General features: G+C 41.6%; 1 protein-coding gene across 4 annotated transcripts in view; it reads left to right on the top strand.

Annotated features, from left to right (window-relative positions):
- The window catches only part of TRIM2 (tripartite motif containing 2), a 54,176-nt gene that overhangs the window by 5,495 nt on the left and 25,972 nt on the right, over window positions 1-22,709 (top strand). The window contains exon 1 of one of the 4 annotated variants that reach the window (XM_033161236.1): window positions 6,316-6,436. The exons of 1 other annotated variant lie outside the window; for it this stretch is intronic. The gene's annotated coding sequence lies outside the window, so the exon portion shown is untranslated. Of the gene's footprint in view, window positions 1-6,315; window positions 6,437-12,185; window positions 12,208-19,678; window positions 19,812-22,709 lie in introns of those variants that run through there. 2 more of the 4 variants (XM_033161240.1, XM_033161237.1) reach the window with 2 other exon arrangements.

Raw genomic sequence — 22,709 nt, 5'->3', positions numbered from 1 at the left:
ACACGTCTTTCCTGCCGTTTTAAAATTTAGTGCAACGTGGTGGCATGTCAATCAAAAAGCCACAGTTCCATAATACAACAGATAATTCAGTGTAAAAGGAACATAGAACCGTTTGCATTATAATCAGGAAGAAAAATGCAATAATACCCATGTCTGAATGCACCCTAGGCAAGCACCCTTGAGGCAAACAGGAATACACACAGTTTTTCTTTGTTTTACCCTTTGTTTACTTCATAACACCCTCCAAAGGGCCTAAACCTGTTTTCAAGACTAGAGGAAAAATCGTAGCTCAGTAGTAGGGTATCTAGTGTGCATGGCAGTAGGTCCCATATTCACTCTCCGGGTAGGGCTAGGAGAAAATCCCAGAGAGCTGCTGCCGGTCAGTGCAGACAGTACTGGGCTAGATGGACCAACGGCTTGAGTTAGTATAAGGCAGCTTCCTATGTTCCTAACAGGGATGGGGACCTTTAGGCCCTCCAGATGTTTTGGACCTCAGTCCCCATCATCGCTGATCATTCGACATACTGGTACTCCAAAATGTATTGGGGGGCCCTGGTTGGGGAAGACTGAGGTTAGTCCTTCCTCTCCCACAGCCCCAATTCCAATTGACTGCATTATGAGAAGAAATGACATGGGGTGAGCCAGCCTCGGGTGTCCCATGTAGCGTAGTTTGGTGACCTGCTCAACTGAGTTAAGAGTTTTCTAACACCCTGGCCCTGGGGAAATTGGCCTGGCAAGTTATGTTCTAATGTGGATCTTCATTCCTCCTCCCAGGTTTCATTTCTAGATCAGCTTCCACTACCTGATCATATGCTGATGATGAGAGAGCATAAATAGAAAAGGAGGCCATGGCTCAGTTCTTACATAGCAACAAGCCATGTTTAATAGCTCTTTGGGTTTGAGTAACATGTTACTGCACACTGTCTGATCATTCCTGCTTTGATCCCTTCTCCCCTCAACCCTGGCCCAGCACAAACCTTGAAGACTTGGTTTGTTTGTTTGTTTGTTGTCTGAATTTGAAATTGTGGTTTTTTTCCCTTCTGAAGTTCAACAAGTCATGATTTGTTCTTGGCTTGGTCAGCAGATACCCATTCTGTTTGCCTCCAAAAACCTCTGTAATTCAGCTGTGCAAGTCATCAAACAAGATTTTTATGTGGGACATTCCTGCATAGATCATTCTGGTTCTCCTAAAGCCATGGAGAGGGGCCTGATTTGGATAGGAAGGAGAGTTTAACCCTTTGCAAATTCTAAAGTTTGAGTCTTTCTCTATGGGCTTTCCTGCCCACAGCTAATATCAGCTGTTTATGGATGATGGAGGGGGAGGAGAGACCAGAGGTGAGAGGCCAATGCCATTCCTTTCTCTTACCCACCACCAGCTGCTGTAGAAGAAGGAAATGACATGGGAAGATCCAATCATGGTGTAGTGGTTAAGGTGTTGGACTAGGACCTCCTGGGAACAGGCCCTTGCAGAGCCAGGCAGATAATGTGCCCCCCTTTTTTACCCTGGGGATCTCCAAAGTCTTATAAATAAGTAAGTATATAAATAATAGTGCTTTTTAAAAATACATAGGGAAAATTATTATTTTAAGTATTTACATTTAAGTAATGGTGAGCAATTGTGAATATTCTGGCCGAGGCCCCCTTTGGAATCGGAGGCCCGGGCCAAGTGGCCTATATAACCCCCTCCTCTGTTTGGGCCTGCCTGGGAGTGACCAGGGTTCATATCCCCACTCAACCATGAAGCTCATTGGGTCACCACCTTTCAGACTGACCTACCTCGCAGTGTTTTTGTGAGGATAATATGGAGAGGGAGGGAGAGCTATGTACGCCATCTTTATCTCCTCGAAAGAAAGGTGGGATGTAAAATGGGGGGGGGACCAAGCATGATTTTTCGAACAGCCCTTAGTTACTTCAGTTTATTTGCGTTTTCAAGGGAGCATTTGAAGTGTGTTTTCCATTTTTGTTACCGTGTGTGCAAAGCATATATGCAAACACATGCTGGTGTTGTTGGCTTGCCTGCTTCCACCAACAAACACTGCAGTAATAAAATCTCAACTGAGGAGAAATTGATAAAGAGCACAAATGGCACGTGGATGGTACCAGAAACTCCAGATGACATTTTGCAAAATATTTGCTGAAAGGTTTTATTGTTGTGGTTAACAATTGCTGGTCCTTAGACACGCCAAGCAGTGATACACAGTGGAGTCTCTCTTTTCCCACACTTGGTGTGTCCAGTCTTTTCCATGGACACCATTTGTTTTCAATCAATTTAGCAATTATAATCAAGCAGAACACCCACCAGTAGACAGAATGAAATGCAGAATAATAGCCCTGCCTCTGTGTTGGGCATAACAGCCTTTCTGTAGGGAGCTGGGGGGGAGACATAAAATCTGACAAAAGTTTCCGAGTCTTGGAGATAAGATGTAGCACATTTGCAGTATAGTGCACAGGGAAACTCGAGTTGCTTATGTAGTTAAACCTGTTGAATTAGAAGCCTGCCTGGAGCATCAGGCTCCTATCAGCACTGGGAATGTATGGGAATTGGGTTGAGTGATGAAAGCACATCTGATGAGCACAAACCATACAGCCCAGCTATAGAGCAGCTACTGAAATGTTTGAGTGCCACCAACTGATTGCACCAAATCTCTTTCAGAAACTCTGGTTTTTACCTTGCTAGCTCAGAGATGTAGAACCTCAGACCCAGGGACCAGATGTGGCCCTCCATACTTCTCTGTCAGGTCCCCAAGACCCTCACCAGGCCAAACACCCTTTAATGGGTCCACACCCCATTTTTGCATGACTGGAATGCAACCTTGAAATCTCATAGTTTCTCCCGATTGTCTGGATGAAGGATAGAGGGGGGCAGACGTAGAAACTCACCTGCTGTACAAAGGTAGATGTTATGTTTGTTGTTCCACCGCCTTTTGCCTCTGGCCCCACCCACCACTGATAGGTATTTTCCACAGAAAATATCCCACTTCATATCTTTATTGGTAACAGTGTCTAGATGCATGTTACAAATACAGTACAGTGTTAGGCAAGCTTGACACTTCCAAAGTTTTTATCTTTATTAACTACAAGTAAAATAAGCATGCAAGATAAGATCACTCTCTAGGCATCAAAAACAAAACAAAACACAACCCTCTATTTTTTTCCTAATGCAAATTACTCTCTGCAAATTACTCCAATTTGCATTGGAGAATTTCCCAGAAAACTCACATTACTGACGCAATTTTATAATAATGGCAAATATTTGGCAAATATCTGTGCACCTCTTCTTTCCCAGTTAAGCTCTGAATATATACTGGTAGCTGCTGCTTAAACAGCTCACTGCTTTAATTATAAACACTTCAAAGGAACATGTTTCTAAATTAAACACATGCAAGATCTCTTCCCTTCTCCCCTAATAATTGGTGGTGTTTGGCTGACCATTGATTACAAGTTTTGATTTATAATTTGATAAGCATGTTTCAAGATTATGAGAAGTGCATATAAGTATGAGAAAGTTAACCTAGGAAAAGGAAGGGCTTCTTTTAAATTTTAGTACAGTATTGATATTCTGGATGAAGAAATGGATCTTGTTTGTCAGTCCCCCAGAGCTTGTGTTACTAGTGATCTCCGTTAATAACATGACAGCACTAGGGCTGGAAGCAAAACCCCATTAACATTCAGAACAAGATCTTTCATAGGATTTTGGCCCAATTATTGATTGTTAGATCCGAAGGCCACCTTTTACAAACAATTGTTCCATATAGCAGTGTTGCATTTTCATAGTTCATCATCAGTCCTGGATTTCTATGGTGCTACATGGTAGCTTAAGAATGATTGTTGCATTTCCTGCATGGTGACACTGTGCTTTATTGGAAGTAGGTACCACTGTGTTCAATATGACTTACTTACATGAGTAAGTGTGCAGTCTAAAGCAGTGCTTCCCAACCGGGGACCATATGCTCTCCTCACTCCCGCCCCGGCACAGCCATAGATATTCCCACAACCATGTTTCTGCCATTGAATAATACTTTCACTTAGACTAATGCCGTCATCTTCTTAATGCCTTATAAGTCAAAGGCAATACTGTAGTTTACTAGTTTGCATTGCAGTAAAGCTTCAGGTTAAACCATGGTATGCAGTATTAATGTAGTAGCAGACCTACTGATAGCAACTGGGCAACTGACCAAGTATCCACTCAGTCCTGGCAAGGCGTCCAGATTCCTATAATCCTCCTCCTGATGTTGATGCTGTTCTGTAGCAGACTAGTATTGAAGATAGTGGGACATGGGTGGTGCTGTGGATTAAACCACAGAGCCTAGGGCTTGCTGATCAGAAGGTCAGTGGTTCGAATCCCCATGACGGGGTGAGCTCCCATTGCTCTGTTCCAGCTCCTGCCAACTTACCAGTTTGAAAGCATGAAGTGCAAGTAGATAAATAGGTACTGCTCTGGTGAGAAGGTAAACGGTGTTTCCGTGTGCTGCTCTGGTTCGCCAGAAGCAACTTAGTCATGCTGGCCACATGACCTGGAAGCTGTATGCCGGCTCCCTCGGCCAATAAAGCGAGATGAGCGCCACAACCCCAGAGTCATCCACAACTGGACCTAATGGTCCCTTTACCTTTACCCTAGTACTGAAGATGCACAGTTCTGTATGAACAGAAAGACTAGAGGACAGCATGTGGAGAATCTGGAAAGTAAAGAATATTCCTTATTTCAATTATCTAAAAACTCAATTGAAGAGACAAAATATTTCAGTGTAACAGCAACTGTTATATTCTTAGCAGTTTTATTATATGACTCTCTTCATGGTAAGCATAAACAGTGTCTACAGCAAAAGCTTGGTTCTTAATGGCCCTTGAAGTTACATGAACGGACAACCCTATGGATTGTCGTGGCTTTTTATGATCAAATGTATGCTGTGTCCTTTGTAAATGGTATAGAAATTAGTATTGCTACAACAGTCCTGAGAGGCAGGTCAGGAATATGACCTCCATATGGCTTAAGGCCACCTTGTGAATTTGCGATGTGACATGAAATCTGAACCTACAGCCCCCTGGATCACAGTTCATTCTTATCCACTTCACTGAAAGCAGCTGTGTAGAAGGCTCCTATACAGATTTATAGGCTAGTTTTTTCCTTGTTCCCTGCCCTCTGCCCTCACCCCTTTTCACAAGGACCTCAGCCTGGTATAGAATCATAGACGCAGGTGGCGCTGTGGTCTAAACCACTGAACCTCCTGGGCTTGCCAATCAGAAGGTTGGTGGTTTGAATCCCTACGACGGGGTGAGCTCCCATTGCTCTGTCCCAGCTCCTGCCAACCTAGCAGTTTGAAAGCATGCCAGTGCGAGTAGGTAAATAGGTACCGTTGCGGTGGAAAGGTAAACAGCATTTCCGTGCGCTCTGGTTTCTGTCATGGTGTTCCGTTGTGCCAGAAGTGGTTTAGTCATGGTGGCCACATGACTTGGAAAGCTGTCTGTGGATGAATGCCATCTCCCTCGGCCTGAAAGCGAGATGAGCGCAGGAACCTCATAGTCGTCTTTGACTGGACTTAACCGTCCTGGGGTCCTTTACCTTTACCTTTTTATAGAATCACAGAACTGTAGAATCGGAAGGTGCACAATGATAATCTAGTCCAACCCCCTGCAGTGCAGGAATCGGTCATCCAAAGTGGAGCTCAAACCCACAACCCTGAGGTTAAGGGTCCATTTTCACTCCCTTTTTATTCTCACAACAGCCCTTTGAGGTAGACTAGGCTGGTGTGCCTGGCGTGCTCTGGTCCATGGGGTCATGAAGAGTCGGAAACAACTAAACAACAACAACAACAACAGGCTGAGAAATAATGACAAACCGAAAGGTTGTGACTTTTGTAGGGAAATGAACCCAGATCGTCTTGGTGGTCCTCTATCATGCTGCTTTTAGTGCAAGATAAATTTCTCCAAAATTTTGCTCCACGTGTGTGTGTGTGTGTGTGTGTGTTTTATTTAACATAAAAGCAGGACCAAACTAAACGATATGTGGTGGCTTGTGATCTTTCAGCACACAAAGCAAATAAGTGCTTTTTCCTGGAGTGCCTTATTGATACATATTTTACCCTGGTCTAAGCATTCCTCCCCCACTGCCCTGTTCAGCTGTGAGCACTCCCAGCACAGTTAGTTTTTCCTTGTCAGCTTTTCTCACTGCCCCACTCTCCTCTTTAAGAATGAAACACAATATCTTAACCAAACAGATACCGAAGAGGCTCATCATTGGCTGGCATTGTCCCCTGATAGCACGGGTCCCCGCCTCTTTGGTTGTGCTGACAAGCTGTTTATGTTTTTGCAAGGCCACCCTTTAACTCAGCCTCCTGGTGGTTATAATGGGACCAATTGTCTGAATGCTGCAGGGAGCAGGCTCCTCTCTTCGAAAGAGGCTGCATTTCAGTGCCTGGAAGGACATAATGGAACGCCTGTAAGTAAGCTCCTAACTGTCCCACCTTTTAGGGAGGGGGGGGAAATATCCTAGGATTACAGAAAATCCTTATTTAGTACAGTCCTTGTGTTTATGATTCAAAAAAGTATTGTGTGTGTGTGCGTGTGTATTTGGGAAGGAAGGTTGAATCTTTTGAACGAACAGCAGCTACTTTGTATTCAGCGACATGCTTCTGTGGACTCTTCTATTCATACCTCAAATGAGAGTGAGATCATCCTGGAGAGCAACAGAAACAGATGGAACAACTTGCGGGATAAGGTTAACCAGACAAACTTGTTGAAGAAGATCTTTTAAAACTTTTTTTTTTAAAGAAGCATACCTCTGACTTGATTCTCCTCTAAGTGCTTCTTACTAAAACATATATTAAAGTGCAGAATTTCATCCAAAAGTAGACAAGATGCGAGGTGTGATATTGAACAAGGTTCTTTAGAAAACAATGTTTTTAGAAAGAGGCATGCTGTAGAACACAATGCTTCAGAAAAGTGCTGGGCAAGTGCTGTTGGTTGGGTTCTCCAAGATGTATTTCTAGGAATAAATAGGTTGTGCTCTGCGGTGTCTGAATAATTTGTATGCCTAATCAGCTGAAGCATTTTCAGGCTCACAGAATGGAAGAGTGAATTAAACGGAATGAATTTTAGCCTCTAGATAAAATGGTAAAATTAATTTTAAAAAAATTAAGTAAGTTATTGTACAGGCATGAAGTACTTCTAAAGAGGATCCTCAAAACCCAATGCTGGAATGGTAAACTTCCCTATATTACCACCAGTATCAGTTGTGGGAGCTGATTATAGCACAGTGTCACTCAATTCCTGAATCATAAATACCCCATTTTCTAAATAGAGAAGATAAAGAAATAGCAGGTGAACTACGTCTCCTTGGCTGCAAGGGATGTAATTAACTTTTAGAACTTCAACAACTGATATCTTGTCTTCCCTTTCATTTAATTGCAAAATTCCTCCCAACAGTCTCTTCTAATAAGGAGTAAATTTCCTGAGGGAGTTTGCTTTGGTTAAAAGAACTACCCAAACTTCATAAAGCGATCAGACATGCAAAATATCAGGTGCAGCCACCAAGAAAGCCGACTGTTCTTTTTTTTTTTTTTTAAATTAAATAATCTTTATTTCAAAATATTTTAAAAGAATACATTCACACACAAATATACAACAAAGAAAATGCAAATCATACAATACAAACACAATCACAAAAAAGATAACCAATAACCCCCCCAAAAAACGAAAAAACAATGACAATTTTTTTAAAAAACAATGACTCCCCGTCATTTGTATATCGACTGTTCTTGTTCTGGTAGTTCCCTGAGCTTTTAACAGCTGCTTTATAGGCTAACATTTAATAGCTGCAGCTTTCCAGGTGATGAGTGAAACATCACCTGTTGAATTTCCATCAGCCACCGAAGGTGTTAGAATAACAGTAGTCTTGCTAGGAAAAGAATTGGAAGAGCTCTCCAGAGAAATCTTCTTAAGCGTCCTTGCATTTCAATTTCATAATATTTTATGTGGTATCTTATATGTCAGATGCTACTTAGAAAGAGAAAGTCCTTTTTGAAAACACACTAATAACTGTTGTTTATGTTTTGAGATGTAGAAGGCTCTGGGTGTAACTTACCGGTACTTGCATATGGTAATATTAGTCCAATATTTGTTGGAATATTTTAGAATAGCTGTTGGAATATGTAATACATGTTATAATATCTTTCCTCCAAAAAAACATTACTATAAGTTACATATATTTCCCAGGTTGTGTTCCTCTGGAGCAGGGATGGGGATTCTGCAGCCCTCCAGATGTTGCTGGACTCGATTCCCATTATGCTTGACCGCTGTAGGCTGATGGGAGCTAGGGTCCAACAACAGCTGGAGAGCCACATGTTTCTGACCCTAATCTAGCACTGCTATCTTTGCCAGTTGAACTGGAGCTTTCTCTGTCTCTGCCATCTGTAACTGCGGCAGCTACTACAACATGTATTTAAACATTTATACTGACAAGAATGGAGACAGACCTAGGGAAAGAGAATCTGATAAGGATCGTTTCAAAATTCATTGGCAGCAATCCTATTTGTTAGCACACCAGCAAATAAACCTGTACAGTTTTCTGTTCTTAAATAAATGAACACCTTTTTTTTTTTTAGTATCTTTTAGCCTCGAATGTCAACATTGTTAATAGAAATTTAGTACATGTGGGAAATGCAAAAATGGGTCTACGTATCACCTGGGAAAGTTGCCTAAAGCACCCCCCCCCCCGCTAATCTGATAGAAGCCCCTAAAGCAGGGGTAGGCAATGTGATTCCTGCTAGATGTTTTGGACAACAGTTCCCAGCTTTGCTGACTTTTGGCCACAGTAGCAGAGGCTGATGGGAGTTGGGGTCCAATATCTGAAGGGCATCTGGGCACCCTGTCCTGAAGCTTTGGAGGAAAATGGCAACTTTTCTATCTCCTGCAATTCTCTGTGTCACCTCTGCAGCACTGGCACCAAAGTGTTGCCTACTTTTCTGGGTTCCCAGTGTCAGTGTGAGGGTGTGCTGGGTGGAAAATACTTTTTTTAGTCAAAAGGAGTACCTTTTTAAAGATGTTCTCTGTGGTGTCTGTCAGCCAAGTGGATTTGCCCCTTAATGCTGCTTTCACTGTTATCTTGATTACAATCCTTTTGGCCTGCGGAGACATGTTTGGTTTTAACTATGGAAAGGCGGCATACTAATAAAATGATGATGAAGAAGAATTGGGATGAAAATCCTTCCCACGTTAGCCACCGAAACTGCTGCATCATGCCCTGATGGAGGTCAGAAAAGCAAGCCCATTTCCTTTATATCCTTTTATTGAAGTCATGGCTGCTTTCAGCAAGCTTTTGTTGTACATACTGTAATCAGAAACGGCTAGTGGCTCATATAACCAAATATATATATATATACATTTCATTCCTTAGAATAGGATGTACTAAGAGTGATCCTCTGATCCAACCCAACATCTGTAGTTTGACATCTTCCAGGTATCCAAACAGAACTCTGGATGGTCTTATCAATGTGAACGACTTATAACCCGGCTTCTAAGTTATTGCTGCCTTGTCAAGGATGAGTTGGCATCCCAGGGAGGAACGCCTTTATCCTTACCCTTCCTTCCTCTTTATATCTTCTCCAGTCCCTTTCTCTGCTCCTTGGTGACATTTAGGATTGGCAAGAGAGATTTTCTTCCACTAGAATAATCTGCAGTTGTGTGAGCTATATTTAGAATAGTGTTCAAGGCATAAAAGAGTGTAGCTTCAATTTTTTTTTTTAAAAAAAAACTTGATTATGCCTGGGCACTTAGTTAAGAACGTGCCTACCCAATCTTCATTGACTATCAACTGATGATGTGTGATAAGACTCTCATAAATCAGACATCATCTTGGAGTGCACCCATATTGCCTCATAATACCTTGAACACAGTACTTTTCAATGAAAGCACTTCCTGTGTTCAGACTCACAGCAGCTGCAATTCTGTACCCAGGTTCTTAGGCGGAAGACCCACAGAACTAAATAGCTTACTTTTGAGTAAATGTCTAGTGGATGGTGCTGTAAGAGTAATGGTGTGATGGGGTGCTATTTATGTGCATGTGTGAATTGGGCTCTCCAGATGAAAAATAGGAAAGCATGGCAAATAACTGGGATGAGTATATAAAGTTAGGAAAAGCTAATCCTGGGCTCACTCAGAACTGCGCTGAGGGTGTGTGCAAGGAATAAACTGAGATTGCAAAGCCATTGTTTGCTTCCAGTTTCACTACTGCACTCAGATGACAGATAATGTGCTAATTTGGTGCTGTAGAGTTAAATTGGGAGGGGTTGGAATGCAAACTAATCTGATGGGCTTTGAGCTACAGTTGCTGATTTGATCCGGGCCACCTGTGTTTATTCTGCCAGTCCGTGATTTGCGGTTTGGACTAGCAGATGGCAGCACAAAAATCTGCACGAAGCCCCTGTCTGGCTTGAAAGTGGGCATGCTTCACTGTGTGTGTGTGTGTGTGTGTGTGTATTGTTTGGTCGCTTTCTGCACATCTGCATGCAAATCTCCACTTAGAAACTGACTGAACTGTGTCAAAATTATTCACAATTATGTTGGGTCTGCATGTGCCAGGCCAGCTGGAAGGAATAATATTGTGACAGGGCTGCCTGTGACAGTCCTAACGCCCCACCTGGGTCAGCTGGTGTCATTGCAGTGAATTGTATGATCTGCAGCTAGGGGGGTGTGGTGTTTGCAAGCTTCACTCTCTCCTCTGTGATTACATCAGACCATGAATCAGGTCAGCTGGAGCCGGCCTGGAGGGTGTGCAGGATTTAGCTTTCTGAGTAAGCTTCTGTCATCCTGGCATTTTGACCAGTTTGAAACGTGGTGTGTAGGCAATGCACTTGATCCCTCTCAGCATGAATTTCATTTGTTCTTTCAATTCCCTCCTGCCCCTCCTCAAGCATGGTTTGCCAGGCATAGAGACTTGCATACTGATACAAAACTGGAGACAGGCTGTGGACCTGTATTGGGTCCGGTTGTAGGAATATATTCATTGGCACTGGTGAGATCTAACTCTGCTTTCAAGGTGCACTGCTGAAATTCTGAGATACATTTCCCTGGCAGTCAGATAAACATGCAGTCTTCTTTTGAAACAACGTGGTTTTCTTTTTTAAGAAATGCAGGTTTGAAACAGACAGCTATTGAATATTTTAATACTCTGTGAGATTCAGATTACTTAAACTTGTGAAATTCTACTGACAACCGGATAGAATGTGCCTTTGTGTTCCTGATAGTTCACGAAGAACTGGTGTGTGAATGGTCTGGATGTTTAACACAATAAATTCTACCTCTAGAAGAACTCTGAGTAAATAAGTTTTGACTATATTGCTTTTTCTCCTTTTCCATTTTCACTACATGACTGGTGCACATCAAAAGTGCTGCCAGCCTTTTAATTTGTAGAATTTTGAGATAATGTCGTAACGTTCCGTATATCCCATCATGGAATAGTGGAGCAATGGTATCTGGAAGGAAGTTCTTACTGGGTTGTTTTTTTTTACTGGTTAAGTTTTACTACAACTCCTTACTTTAATTTTCATTACGAAGCTTCTGTTGAAGTGTTAGAAATCTCAGCAGAAGTGTGTTCTCAACAGCAATTCTGCTGCCTTGATGCAGGAGTGTGAAAGATGAGAGAGGGAGGGAGAGGGAGGGAGGGGGGAAGGAGCACAGTGCCCCTCCCCCCAAGTTTGTTTTGGGAGGAGAGTGTGTTGGCCCTGTGTGAGGTCAACAGCTGGTATTTTGATAGCTTTCTGCCTGCAGAACATCTATTTTAGAATTTCAGTCATTGCAGCTTGAGAGTACAGAATACCAGCTTAACAGTTACAAAAAGGAAAAAGGACCTTTGCCCAGTTCTGTATGTCAGGAGTTGTCTGGCTGCCGGAAGAGATTGTGGGATGCTCTGTAAGCTGGAAGAGCCATGAGAAAGAAAACAAATATTTCCTGATTTTTTTATTTTTTATTTTTTTTTAAATCCTGGCTCAATGCCAGGCTTCTTGCTTATGAAATGTGGAAAAGTGTCTTTATTAGAAGAGGAATGTAATCAAATTTTCCAGGAGAAAAAACACCATTGCTTTTAAACAACTCTTTTAAAGTTGGTTCATCATTTATTGTTTCCTGTTGTTTGTGTTTTTAAACCAAACCCAAGCGTGATAACAACCCCCCCTTCTATTTCTTTTGGAGGAAAGAAGATGTTCAACAGATAAGGTAAGTCAGCAAACTAGAAGTGCAAGATTTTCATTTTTTTTTTTAAAAAAAAAAGTTTATTGCATTTTAAATGTCAGGAAATGATTCCATGTCTGCTGAGTATGGAAGTACGGTAGTGACTTTATTTAAAGGTGTTTGATCTGCTTTTGTCTTTGTACAGTTATTCTATAACACCTTATTACTTAGGCTAGGTGTTTGGATCTCAAATGATAAGCACATAATAGGATTATAGGCATACATGATGGAAATAACAGAGAGGTGGGGAAAGAAGGTTTTGATGTTCTCATGTGTTTGGATCAGAGCGTTTTTAAATATATATATATCTGTGAGTACATAGTCTTAATGACATTTGTAAATTAATTGCTTGCGTTAACCTTATTGTACAAGCAGTAATATTATTGCAGATGGCAACTGGAAACTGTTGGCATTCATTGAATGTTGACAATACTTGAATCAGGGGAAGTCAGTGAGTGAGAATCCCCAAGTTTCTGATATTCACAGTTAACAGTTAATATAATTTGTAATGTACTAGGGATCTTGTGAGTTTAAAAACAAAACAAAACAAAAACTGTGCAATTTTTTTGTTTAGCCGAAATGTAACCTTATAAGCCACTTACAAAGACTAGGCCTTTATAAAGCTAGGCTCATTTGAGATTGCAGTGGGTGGTGGAGCTGTCTTATCCGGCCAGATGTAAAGGTTAAGCGATTGTTATGAGAGTGTCATTATTGCTCGCTATAAAGAATGTGTGAAACTATTATGGTGCATTGCTATGCAATCACTTATCACAGGAATGCTTCCTTTTATCATGCCAAATAATTACCCATCCTTGGGAACCAAGCTAGGAGGTGGATATGCTTATCACAGTCTGCCCTATTCTATTTTATCACAGTCTGCTTCTCCTGTTTACGCAACTTTGGAAATCATTTTTGGTTTCTTACTTTCAGTGCACACACTGAAAGCCCAAGTTACTAGAAGAGAATGAAACATGGGGTGGGGTTGGATGGTTTCAGGAAGGTCTATTTATGCACATTTAATAGGGAGTGAGGCCTAGTCCAGATACTGTTTTCAGCTGCATAGCAGCTGCTGTATCATGGCTGCTTCTCCCAGAGGCGTCGCAAGGTCAGGTGGTACCCAGTGCGATTTTTTTTTTGTCACCCTCCCCACACACATTGCAATTTTTGAGGGTTTTTTTAAGGGAGAGTGCCCCCAAGTTGTTGACTTTTTTTAGGGAGCGTTGGCCGCGAAACAGATATGCTCACAGACCGCACAAATCCAACCGACAATCACATAAAACTGTGTCAGCACCACCAGTGCACTGCGCACAGTACAAGCACTGCCCGCTGGGGGTGCCAGTGATGCCCACCGATTGCATAAAACTTGCATAAAACTGGTATCTGAAGAAGTGTGCATGCACGAAAGCTCATACCAAGAACAAACTCAGTTGGTCTCTAAGGTGCTACTGGAAAGAATTTTCTATTTTCTATTTTGTTTCGACTATGGCAGACCAACACGGCTACCCACCTGTAAATAAAACTGCCCGCCAGAGATGTGAGCGCCACCCACCGGGGGTGGGGTGGATGCCAGGCTGATTGCTGGGCACATTTGCGCGATCAGCAGGCAGATTTTCATGATGGCAATCGCGCCAATTGCGAGAATCTGGGGCGGACTGTACCCCCACCCCCTTGCGACACCCCTGGCTTCTCCCCTCCCACTGAAGACCATGTGTCACATGAATGGGGTTAACATTTTTTTAAATTTGTTTATTTTTTCATGCTTATTTCCATGCTTATTACATACCAAAAACAAAACAAAACACAGTACATTCCATGCTTATTACATACCAAAAACAAAACAAAACAAAACCTTTACCATTCCAGAATTGGGTCTTGAGGATCCTCTTTAGAAGTACTTCATGCCTGTACAATAACTTACTTATTTTTTTTTATTAATTTTACCATTTTATCTAGAGGCTAAAATTCATTCCATTTAATTCATTCTTCCATTCTGTGAGCCTGAAAATGCTTCACATAGTGCAGAAATTGTATCCTGTCGTTGACATTTGCACACACTTGGACACAGAGGAGGTTGGAGTGTATCTCCATGTGAAAGGAAGAGGGAACTCCCAGCATTCATACTGTCAGTCCCAAGCACACAGAGGTTTCTGGAATAAGTAAACCAAACCTGTTAGATTCAGAGTCCTAGGTGGTTATGATGAATAACCCAATGGACGTGAAGGCAAATAAAAAGCAAATGTCTTAATTTAAGCCTGGAATCCTCAGACTCTAATGCTAAGCCATCCAAAGCGAAACAAACTGCCAAAGCCTTCTGAATATTACTTGGCATTGTGTTAGGAATTGTTACACTGGGTGAGTTGAGCACTGTATTTTTGTGTATCTATTGCAGTGTGTTGTCTTTAAGCATAGCTAAATTAAGATGAGGGCTAATCTCAGGACATGCAAAATATGCAGGATGTATCTAGAACTTCCTGTCCCAGCTGCTGGTTTTATTACTTGGGTGAGTTGATAAACAAGCAGGCATGATGCCTTCTTTGATGCTCTGATGTCATGGGAGGCATCAGATGACAAAAGGCTCATAGTCTGCTCTGGTTTTCCATGACAGGAAAACAAATTGGAGAATTGTAGAGTTGGAAGCTATCTGAATGTCAAGTAATCCTCTGCCTTTTCAGGAGTCACCTTTTAATTCCAACCTGCAGCATGGAATTCTCTTTGGATTTCCTGCTGCATCATCCTGCCTGTCAGCTTCATAGTAGTGATAGTTTGTGAGCAATATACCAGTTGTAGACAAATTATCCCATTCATCCTTTCTGCTATTAAAATAGTCTTCTGTTCCAAGAATTAATACCATTGTTTGTCGATGTTATACTATCATGTTTCACAATGACAGAGCATAATATATATATAATTACCTCCTGGTTTATTTCTCCTCCTCCTCCTCCTCACTTTGGACTCTGAATTGGAGCCTATATAATTGGCATAACTACCTATTCTAGTTATTTTATATCCATACGTAAGATATGTATAGAGAGAACTAGTTAGATTTTGCTTTACTGAGAAACTAAACAGTTGTTGCTGTTACCTTGCTTGCTGACCTAGCCTCTGAAGTAGTTTACAGACCCAGTAAACAAAAGCAGAAAGTGTGTGCCTAACCTTAGCATTGTGAAATATAGTGTAACTTCAGGCTGCTTGTTTGCTAATAGTATCAGTTTTCATCTGGGAGGTGGGTTGGCTCTCATTCATGTGGAGTGGAGTGGAGTGGAAGAGTGCTATGTTTATTGACTGCTGTTGGCCTTTTGCTGTCACATTGGGGTCTGGGTTGCCTTAACTAGTTCATTGTGCCTTGCTGTTTTTGAAAGTTCCAAAGCACTAATGTAACATGTACTGAAAATTATTTGGTCTTTGATATGGGTCCAAATTAAGATTGTGTTATTTCCCCGACCCTTATTTTCTACTTGGTAGTATGCTCCTCAAGGAACTGTTCTTTGTACTGCTCTCAGTACTATCAAGTGACTGCATTACCTAGCATCCTGGGTATTTGGGGTCATAGCCTATGTCATTAGGCAACTCAAAATGTTTTACAAAACATTTTTTTCAGAAGGCCACACCAGTCTTGCTACCATGCCTGAATTTGGTGTTTCAAACTTTATGCAAAAAATTTCTGCCGTGCAGGGTGCTTCACTGTTTGGTATGTCCACAAATAATTCACAGAGCTAGGAAGATTGCTAAATATTGCTGGAAGGAATAGGGCAGGAGGGAGGTTTTTGAATATCCCTCTTCCTCTCCCTCAGCTTTGGGAATAGAAACACTATAGAAACAACCCTTGCATAGAAACTTTCTTTCCTGATCTGTGCACCCAGCTCATCACCCAAGTTGATGGTGTAACCCTAAATGGGATTAGCTCTCACTAGCCATATGCTTCTGGAATCCCTTCCAGTTGTGTGGGATGCAAAGCATGTTCAGTATTCCAACAGAGTCCTCTTGCAGGAAGGCAAATCCCTAAGTTTGAGAAAAGCATGCCTAAACAATCACTGTATATGTATTGGTGGTTGTGGGGTGTGTGGTTTCATTTCTTTTTTCTTTTTTCTTTGGAGCTAGAACAGAGTCACTAATATAGTATGAATAATTATAATTGTGCCTGCTAAATAAATGAAAGAATGTGTGGCCCAGCCAAGATTAATTGTGTTTTGTGTGTGTGTGTGTGAGAGAGAGAGAGATGCTATGTATTTAAGGGCCAAATTTTAATTATTTAGTAACAAAATGGTTATACTTGAAAGGCAAATATATGGTTACTATGTGTTCTTTGAATGTTTAATTTGTAAGACTCTTAGCTGGATTTAGCAGCATGTATAGTGACTGGTTTCAAAAGGACTCCAAGAAACCAAGTTCTCTAAAGTGTTGCTAACTTTGAAGAAAATGCACTCTGTGCTAAAATACACCAAATGTTGTTGTTTCTTTTAATTGTGGATTAATTACAAAAATCTTAAAATGAGAACTAGTAGTTATTGTAAAGTGACTGGTGCAACCAATCTCCATAGAAGAGCTGCTGCAGAAAACATGTTCCAAGCAGCTTTGATGATCATTAAACGTTCCCCTTGTTAAAGCATTTCCTGGAAATGCATTGGAGAGCACCTAAAGGTAAAGGTAAAGGGATCCCTGACCATTAGGTCCAGTCGTGTCCAACTCTGGAGTTGCGGCGCTCATCTCGCGTTAATGGCTGAGGGAGCTGGCGTACAGCTTCCGGGTCATGTGGCCAGCATGACAAAGCTGCTTCTGGCGAACCAGAGCACCGCACGGAAACGCCGTTTACCTTCCCGCTGGAGCGGTACCTATTTATCTACTTGCACTTTGACGTGCTTTTGAACTGCTAGGTGGGCAGGAGCTGGGGGAGAGCAACGGAAGCTCACCCCATCACGGGGATTTGAAACCTTGTTGTTGTTGTTCAGTCGTTCAGTCGTGTCCGACTCTTCGTGACCCCATGGACCACAGCACGCCAGTGCCTCCCGCAGTTTGGCCAAACTCATGCCAGTCACTTCGAGAACACTGTCCAACCATCTCATCCTCTGTCGTCCCCTTCTCCTTGTGCCCTCCATCTTTCCCAACATCAGGGTCTTTTCCAGGGAGTCTCCTCTTCTCTCTGAAACCTACTCCGCTATTACACCTATTCCCTGACAACCCTACCTTGATATAATGTCTCTCCCAACTTCTACCTTATCTCACTGCCCTAAGTGCCCTCTTCCTGCCCCTCTGCAATCTCTTTGTTCCTCTCATACTACCCCTTTCCACCTGCCAATCTCCACCCCGTCTGCATCTTCTCTTCTCTTCTCTTCCCTTCTCTTTTCTCCTTCTTTCCTTTTCTCTTTCTTTAGCTTCTCTATCTTCCATGCACAATTACTTTACCAACATGCAGGACTGGATGTGGTGCTTTGACTTTAATATGAAAAACAATGAGAATTACCCCACCACAACTCCAATGCCTATTTTTCTGATTAGTTAACACTAGTTCAGACTCCATAAGTATATAGTTTAGTTGTTGTTGGTTCTTTTACCCTCTTTTCTTTTACAAATTGTGCATACCTTTATGCTAATTTTGAACATTGGTCATCATTTTGTTGCCCGTTCATCCATTTTTGGAGAGACCTTTTTGGAACTCCTTTGCAGTCTCTTTGGGTCTTGACTCTTATAAATAATTTGTCTGAAAACTGGACTATTTTTGATTCTTTTTTTTTGTACCGATCTCCAAGGAATATTTGGAGAAAAGCACGGAGGTCCCCTTTTATACTTGGAACATCTACTTCCACATTAATTGAAGAGCAGATTCAGGAACACAGGAAGCTGTCATATTGTCTATTGCAGGAGTAGGGAACTACTGTAGATATGGAGCACTTTTGAAGTATGCTTGTGGTTTGAATCCAGCTGCCTTGGCTATGTTAGGGCAAGGGTCAGCAAACTATTCAGCAGGGTGCCTCAGACCTTGTGGGGGGCTGGACTATATTTTTTGTGTGTGGGGGGGGGGGGAAGGAACGAATTCCTATGCCCCACAAATAACCTAGAGATGCATTTTAAATAAAAGGACACATTCTACTCATGTAAAAAACACGCTGATTCCCGGACTGTCTACGGGCTGGATTTAGAAGGCGATTGGGCCAGATCCGGCCCCCAGGTCTTAGTTTGCCTACCCATGCATTAGGGAGTTCCCATTGGAACTTGATGTCAGTGAGTGCAGCTTGCAAGAGAACAATTGGGAGTTCACTTTAATCTCCCAACTTTGTAGCCATCTCCTAACCACCCTCACACCTGATGCCACAGGTTTCAGGAAAACTGCCTCATGGGACAAATTAGGACCTGTGCCATGCCTCATTAGACCCATAGGCTAGAAATTGGGGAAGCAAATCTGAGATACACAAAAGCAGGGGAGGAAATGAAAGTCCTACTGCATTCTTGAAATTTCACATAGCCATGGATACAACTCACTGTTTCTGTTTTCCTTGCTCAATTTTGTTGAGTACTTGCCAAAAAAAATTTTTTTTTTTGCATAATTGGCAAATATTTTGTGTTCAAATTAGGCTGCTTAAATTTGGGGTCCTGAGACGAGGCAACCTGTGCATAACTTTATAATGAAGTTGAATAGACTCAAGTCTTATTTCCTTCCTCTAAGTTGAGAAATATTAGGTAATTTCAGGGGGTGGTGGTTCTGGCACTTAGAAACTTCGTACACTTTGGGGCAGATTGGTGACCTCATCTCATTCTGCACATTACACATTAAGCAGATACAAAAGGATTATCACATTAAACATGGGGGACATGACATAAAAATATGAGCAGCAGGGAGAGGCCGATTAGAGATTTCTCCCTCTCTCATTTTCATTGATTACATCCCATTAAAAACCAATAACACTTCCTTCCAAATAAATGTGTGTTGAATCAGAGCATCGGTACTGGATCTATATTTCAGTGTTGAGAGAAAAATACTTACGTCTGTTTTTTTGCAGCCAAACCAGAATGGTAGCTGTCCCTGCCTGCTAATCCTGTAATAACATTCCATAGACCATATTCAGCAGACCAGCATCTGAGCCCTGAAACAGCTGATTGCTGACTAGAAAAGAGGAAGAAGAAAAAAAATCCACCCGGCGAATCTCATTGCAGCTCTATGCTGCATCCCTATCCCACAATCCCTTGCACGGTTTGCTGCAGTCTTTCAGCTACGGGTTGAGTGAGAAAGATGTACTAAATAAAGATTGATTGGCTGGAATCCTTTCGGGGGGTGGGGTGGGGTGGGGGTCTCCTACTTTGTCAGTGACCCGGAGAGTGGGGGGAAGGAAATGAATGACTGCTTGGCTGGGCCTCCTTTTATTACTTCCAGGATTCTCTCCATGGAGTGGTGGAGCATTGTTAGCTTAAGAAAATAATGCTGCGTCTCTAGTAACGGCTAACAGGAATTCTCTAACAGTTTCACACGTGAGGCTTTCATCACTGTAATTATGGTTGGCTCATTTGGACGACTGCAGGACACAACTCCATCCTGGAAAGGCTTTTCCCTTTTTTCACTTGGCAGTGCATTGATTTAAGCTCCTTTTTCGTGAAGATGGGTACGTCTCGAGCATTTGTTTGTTCAGTATTGTGCCTGGTGGCTAGTAATGTTATGCCTTTTTGCACCCATCCCCCATTGCTTTACATAATGATGATGGTGATGATGATGATGCATGCTTGAAGGCTAGAAAAGTTATTTAAACCATATGTGAGCAAGATGATTTTTAAAAAACAATGTGAGAAAGCAAAAATGTGGAGGGGCGTGTGCATATGTACAAGATAGTCTTACTTCCTGATTATTATTATTATTGATTCTGAGAGGAAACAGACTGGTTTTATAGCCTTGTCTCTCTGGTTTGGGGTTGCTGTGCTTGAGTAATTCTACCTATAGCTTATCCTGTCTTTGAAGCTGCATTTATATAGCAGGAGTCCCACCCTTGCCTGCAGTTCTGGATCTTGCAAGTTCCATTGCAAACGTTGCTACTGGAAACCTATTCATTCATAATGCATGGCTTAGACCCTCTGGGTTGTGCTCACCATTGATAAGTGGTAGGCGATTCAGTCTGATCTTTCAGAGTCTAATCACAGCTCTGGTTGGGTGGAGCACTGCCTTTATTTGAAAATCCCATACCTATTGAACAGGCTGCCCTCAGTCTTCTTTATACTTTCATTGTGTAAAGCCATAATTCTGAGATAAGTATGTTTATCAAAACTCCATAAAATATTTCTTTTTAAAGCTCAAAATGGTTTATTTTATTAGGAGTTCTGTTTCAGATGGGTGTGGCTGCACACACTACTGATTTCTTTCTTCCCTCCTTTCTCTCTTGATATACACTTACTATTAGTGTTCTTGCAATATGTGCAGATGCATATGCTGTGTTTCTTAAAGACCATTTTTATTAGAAATTGGGCACTGCTTTGTACATCTTTTATAATTAGAAACCTGCAAGAAGGAATGATGATGATGATGATGTCATTTTTCTGGGAGGCTGCTTGATGCAAGCATTGATCTCTCATCAAAGGCTGCTAGGTATTTAGAGCTTGAGCTCTGGATTTGGTTTTTGGTTTTCTCTGGAGGCATTTATTTAGTCAGTGGTGAGGATTTTTGTATGTTTGTTCATCCAGAGAGTGCACGTGTCACCCCTTCTGCCTGTCTTAAATATGGATGAAAAGAACTTGCTTCCCAACTTAAAGATAACAGCTTGTCTTTTTATAGCTTTGCACTACATAGTGTATAAACCATCCTTGTTACAGAGCCCTTTCAAAGCAAATCTTTTCCACCTCTGCAACATACTCCATTATATACAGCATGCGCTTTTCGGGTGAATCTGTGCAACATCTGGAAAAATAAATTGTGTTCTGAACATAAAACTTACATGCTTTATCATATGAAATTCATTAAGTTGAGTTTCAACAAAGAACCAATCTGTTATAGACAGTAGAAAGACTTATTGGGACAAGGAGACGTGGGTTCTAGTTTGTACAATCCATGGTCTCAATCACTGCATTCAGATGATCCTCCAAACCAGAGCTTGCTCAAACCATATTTTTGTAGTGTTCATAAGATGCACAACTATGGTTTGATTAGACCTGGAAGTTGCCTATTAAGCCACATGTGTCAGGGCAGGAAGGAGTGTTTGAGCTCATGGCTTCTTTCACACGCCCTGTTTGGAGGATGCAGCCATTGTGTAGCTATTAGCAACTCACTTTCTGTATTCTTACACCTATTTACTTGGAAGAAAACCCCATTAACCAGGCTGAACTTCTTCTTCTTATTATTATTTGTTAAACATTCTTAGGAGAGGGCTATCTGGTAGAAATTTAAGTGGGGATGTGGGAACCTTTTAGAGTTCCTTGCCCAGAGAACAAAGCAACACTTGTAACTTTTTTTGTCTTTTATCTTTCTTCTTCTTTTACATACATGACTACGTATGTATAAATCTTATCTGGACTGGGACCTTAGGTATCAGAACATGTGCAGACCCTAACAGCAGCATAGTAGGAGGCCTAATATAATATTCTCTTTGTGTAATAAGAACAAGACATTAACACCCTAGTCGCTAGGCTTGAACAGTTTGAACGTCTCCACCCAGTCAAATCCATTCAAGTCTGAAAGAGGATTCTGGGCATGTTTGGGTGCGTGTGCTTAAAAGCATCCTTATAAGCGGTAGCTCTATGTTCTCAGGGTTCCCTGGAGGGAGGCTCCTAAGTTATTCAGTTGAATGTGCATGAAAACCTACGCTGTATGGTGAAGCTGATTGTGGAAAGGTCAAAAGTTGAGTCAATGGGGACTTTGGGGGTGTGGCTGCTGCATGCGCATCCATTCATTCCCCTACTCAAGTTTTTCAACTGCAGCTAAAACAAAACCCGAATGTGACTTAGGAAGAAGGAAATAGTAAAAGGTGTTGGTTTCTGTGCATGGGCAAAAAAATAAAAATAAAAATATTTATTCCATTTCTATCTTGCTCTTCCAATAGCTCAGAGTATGTGTGGCATATGTGGTTTCCCCTTCCTAACCTGTGATCCTCCAGCTGCTCTTGGACTACAACTCCCATCATCCCTGATTATTGGCCATGCTGGCTGGGTCTGATGGGACTTGAGAGTCCAACAACATCAAGAGGTTAGCCACCCCTGGGGCTAAGAGGTAATGGCTGTCCAGTCAGCTTGATGGCTGAGTAGAGGTTTGAACCCGTCTCTCTCTCCATTCCTAGTTGCAACTTGCTAACCACTAGCTGGTATAGGGAATTTGTTGTATTTGTTGAAAAGCATTATGAGTCTTCTTAGGTTCTGTATGTATTATGTTTTTTTTTTTTTTTACTTAATTGCACTTGCTGTAGAATGGAAATGAAATATTTATGTGGTTTGCAATTTATGCTTTGCAATTACAGGCATGCAATTTTTGAGATGCAATTGCATTTTGAAGTTTGAGGCTTTCCATAAATCCAAGGAACAACTTA

The sequence above is a fragment of the Lacerta agilis genome, chromosome 9 (genome assembly GCF_009819535.1).
Source record: "Lacerta agilis isolate rLacAgi1 chromosome 9, rLacAgi1.pri, whole genome shotgun sequence".
NCBI classification, from domain to species: domain Eukaryota; kingdom Metazoa; phylum Chordata; class Lepidosauria; order Squamata; family Lacertidae; genus Lacerta; species Lacerta agilis.
Note: the sequence above shows the minus strand (reverse complement) of the source record. Positions and strands in the feature narration are given on the sequence as shown.